The 4,441-nt window shown below is 46.7% G+C and overlaps 1 pseudogene; it reads right to left on the bottom strand.

Annotated features, from left to right (window-relative positions):
* Window positions 1–1,189: 1,189 nt before the first annotated feature.
* LOC126089508 (5S ribosomal RNA) lies at window positions 1,190–1,307 on the bottom strand (annotated as a pseudogene).
* Window positions 1,308–4,441: the final 3,134 nt, after the last annotated feature.

Here is a 4,441-nt window from a genome sequence, read left to right on the forward strand (position 1 = left end):
TCAATAGGGCTTAGAGCCATTTGGGCTTTCTTTCGGTCACGTTGCGCCACCAATTTCTTGTCTCCCCAATTCTATTCATTACCTCCTCATCAGTAACGTGATCGAACAACTGATCATCAACGTTCTTCTGTAGCACCACACTTCGAAAACTTCTTTCTCTTTTTGTCTATACTGTTGATCGCTCATGTTTCACTTCCATACATGGCTACGCTCCAGATAATACCTTAAGGAAAGACGTTCAAACCCTGAAGTCTATATACGATGGTCATAAATTACTCTTCTTGCGAAATGCTTTTCTTGCCATTGCCAGTCTACATTTTATATCCTTTCTACTTCGGCCATCATCAGTTATTTAGCAAAACTCATTTACTACTTTGTCTAGTTTCCTAATCTAATTTCCCTGCCATCACCTGATTTAATTCGACTACATTCCATTATCCTTGTTTAGATTTTTTTTTTTGTTCATCTTGTATCCTCCTTTCAAGACACTGTCTATTCCGTTCGGCTGCTCTTCCAAGTGCTTTGCTGTCTGTGGTAAAAGTACAGTGTCAACGGCAAACCTTAAACTTTTTATTTCTTCTCTCTGAGATTTAATTCCTACTCCAAATTTTTCTTTACTTTCCTTTACTACTTGTTCAATATACAGACTGAATAACATCGGGATACGCTACCACCCTGTCTCACTCTGTTCTCAACTACTGCTTCCCTTTCATGTCCCTCGATTCTTTATAACTGTCGTCTGGTCTGTGTACAAGCCATAAATGACCTTTCGCTCCCTGTATTTTACCATTGCTACCTTTACCATTATGTATGTGTTATTCGGCAGTAACTTCTGCGTTATTATCAACAATACAAAAAATACCAACTTACTAAAAACTTTCACAGATTTTTCGCCAAGAATTGAATTTCTAGGCAAAGATACTGTGATAAAAATTATTCTGTCTATGGGGTTTCATTTTAAAAGGTGTGAGAATAAAATAGGTATCATGCACTCCGTCTTCAGGCCACAAGTGGCCCATTGGGACCATCCGACCGCCTTGTCATCTTCAATGAGGATGCGGATAGGAGGGTTGTGGGGTCAGCATACCACTCTCCGGGTCGTTATGATAGTTTTCTTTGACTGCAGCCGCTACCATTCGGTCGAGTAGCTCCTCAATTGACATCACGAGGCTGAGTGCAACCCGAAAAATGGCAACAGCGCATGGCGGCCCGGATGGTCACCCATCCAGGTGCCGGCCACGCCCGACAGTGCTTAACTTCGGTGATCTGACGGGAACCGGTGTATCCACTGCGGCAAGGCCGTTGCCACTTTCCAAAAATGTATTCTACAACAAATTTTTGTGCAAAAAAATTGAGCATCAGGATTATAATGGCCAGTTATATACAGAAAACTTGGGTTCACGTATCTTACACGATCGGCTCCATCGGAGAGTGGCTAGCATCTCTGTCTTCGGTCCAGGAGGACCTCGTTTTCGATCCTCGGTACCTTCTCAGTTTTTTCTGACCAAAGGAGGTGTGGAATGGGTTCCACTCAACATCCTGAGGCCAAATGAGGAGCTATTTGAATATAGAAGTAGCGGCATCATCGGCATTCATCTTCTGGCAATAATGGCTGGACAGACTGGCGACATACGGATCACATGTCCCACGATCACTGATCGGTCCTTGTGCTGCCTATTAGGCACCAGTCGGCCTCTCGGAACGAGCGTAAGAACTAATCTGTGAGTGTTGTTTACGTTTATAAATTCTGTCAGAGTGGGGGTTCTCGAAGAATATTATCAAATAAAAGTGCAGGCTAGTATTTGGTCCGCTATTTAGGACATTGGCGTACAGTCTTGTAGGGTGAGACAGCACTGTACTTTCGAGGGTACAGAAGTCTATACTGTTACTGCACCCCCTCTCCACTCCCTATTTCTCAGAAGTAAACAAAATGGTGCTGGCACACTTGTTAGGACAGCAGTTCACTTTGACAGATAATACAGTCGATCAGGCCGAGTGAAATGGCATTGTATCTGGTTATACACTCCTGGAAATTGAAATAAGAACACCGTGAATTCATTGTCCCAGGAAGGGGAAACTTTATTGACACATTCCTGGGGTCAGATAAATCACATGATCACACTGACAGAACCACAGGCACATAGACACAGGCAACAGAGCATGCACAATGTCGGCACTAGTACAGTGTATATCCACCTTTCGCAGCAATGCAGGCTGCTATTCTCCCATGGAGACGATCGTAGAGATGCTGGATGTAGTCCTGTGGAACGGCTTGCCATGCCATTTCCACCTGGCGCCTCAGTTGGACCAGCGTTCGTGCTGGACGTGCAGACCGCGTGAGACGACGCTTCATCTCAATGGGGAACAGATCCGGAGATCTTGCTGGCCAGGGTAGTTGACTTACACGTTCTAGAGCACGTTGGGTGGCACGGGATACATGCGGACGTGCATTGTCCTGTTGGAACAGCAAGTTCCTTTGCCGGTCTAGGAATGGTAGAACGATGGGTTCGATGACGGTTTGGATGTACCGTGCACTATTCAGTGTCCCCTCGACAATCACCAGTGGTGTACGGCCAGTGTAGGAGATCGCTCCCCACACCATGATGCCGGGTGTTGGCCCTGTGTGCCTCGGTCGTATCCAGTCCTGATTGTGGCGCTCACCTGCACGGCGCCAAACACGCATACGACCATCATTGGCACCAAGGCAGAAGCGTCTCTCATCGCTGAAGACGACACGTCTCCATTCGTCCCTCCATTCACGCCTGTCGCGACACCACTGGAGGCGGGCTGCACGATGTTGGGGCGTGAGCGGAAGACGGCCTAACGGTGTGCGGGACCGTAGCCCAGCTTCATGGAGACGGTTGCGAATGGTCCTCGCCGATACCCCAGGAGCAACAGTGTCCCTAATTTGCTGGGAAGTGGCGGTGCGGTCCCCTACGGCACTGCGTAGGATCCTACGGTCTTGGCGTGCATCCGTGCGTCGCTGCGGTCCGGTCCCAGGTCGACGGGCACGTGCACCTTCCGCCGACCACTGGCGACAACATCGATGTACTGTGGAGACCTCACGCCCCACGTGTTGAGCAATTCGGCGGTACGTCCACCCGGCCTCCCGCATGCCCACTATACGCCCTCGCTCAAAGTCCGTCAACTGCACATACGGTTCACGTCCACGCTGTCGCGGCATGCTACCAGTGTTAAAGACTGCGATGGAGCTCCGTATGCCACGGCAAACTGGCTGACACTGACGGCGGCGGTGCACAAATGCTGCGCAGCTAGCGCCATTCGACGGCCAACACCGCGGTTCCTGGTGTGTCCGCTGTGCCGTGCGTGTGATCATTGCTTGTACAGCCCTCTCGCAATGTCCGGAGCAAGTATGGTGGGTCTGACACACCGGTGTCAATGTGTTCTTTTTTCCATTTCCAGGAGTGTACAATTAGCAGGCACGATTTTCGTGCACGGAAAGCAAATCGAAAATGCTGGGGATCTGACTGGCTGTAGCGGGAAAAATAGCTCTTAGGAGGCTTTTGATGCACACAGTATTTCCACGACTTTTCCGACGGTCAAGGGAGACAAGGCATGTGGAATACAGTAAAAAGACAGAGGGGAAGTACGAACTATACAAACCTCCTATCTGCTTGCACTGATGGAGGAACCTTCAATCAGCACCCTGAGATTCACGCGAAGTGTTTGTCGCTCACAGTAATCTGTGAAAAATTATACGGAAACAGCTGCTGCACTGAACTACTGACGCCCGCTGACTTCCGATCTCAGCGCTGTGTGGTCGATTATCAGTTCCATGTTTCGTTCGTTTGTAACCTCCCCCTCACTTATCGACCTTAATGACAGTGAAAAATGAAACCGCGTGTACCTAATGGGAATTTTGGAAAAGCAATCGTCACCGAAGTTAACCTGTCGGTAAAGAGGGAGGAAAGGGTTACATCTGAATGAAAGGAAAAATGCAAATGAAACTGGTGGAAATTAATTTTGGAAAAGGGGTAAAGTTAATAAAGAAAGTAAATGTGCGGCCGTTACGTTAACAATCAACTAGCGGTAATTAGATATTTGAGATTTGGGGGAAATTAAGGTCGCCAGTCCTAAGGACAATTACTATAGTAACTGAAAAAAAAGGTTATTACACATATAATTAGCAGTAGAAGCGTGGCTGAAGGTTGACACGTGCAGTGTGAAAACTGAAAGTTTGTCAGAAGTAATAAATTTCGCTACACTCTGACTTAATTTGGCAAAAGAATTAATAAAACAGGAAAATCGAAAGTTAATTTAGTGACTGAAGTTAATAGTGAGCTTTCTTTCTGAAGCACATCGAAATTCAGTAAAATACGGTTAGTCTTGGACTACCTCAACAATCATTTTAAAAGCTACTTGAATCTACGCAATTTAGAAATAAGAGATTTAACTTTGAACTTGAATTAAATGATTCTGA

Source organism: Schistocerca cancellata, chromosome 6 (assembly GCF_023864275.1).
Source record: "Schistocerca cancellata isolate TAMUIC-IGC-003103 chromosome 6, iqSchCanc2.1, whole genome shotgun sequence".
In the NCBI taxonomy this organism is placed as follows: Eukaryota; Metazoa; Arthropoda; class Insecta; order Orthoptera; family Acrididae; genus Schistocerca; species Schistocerca cancellata.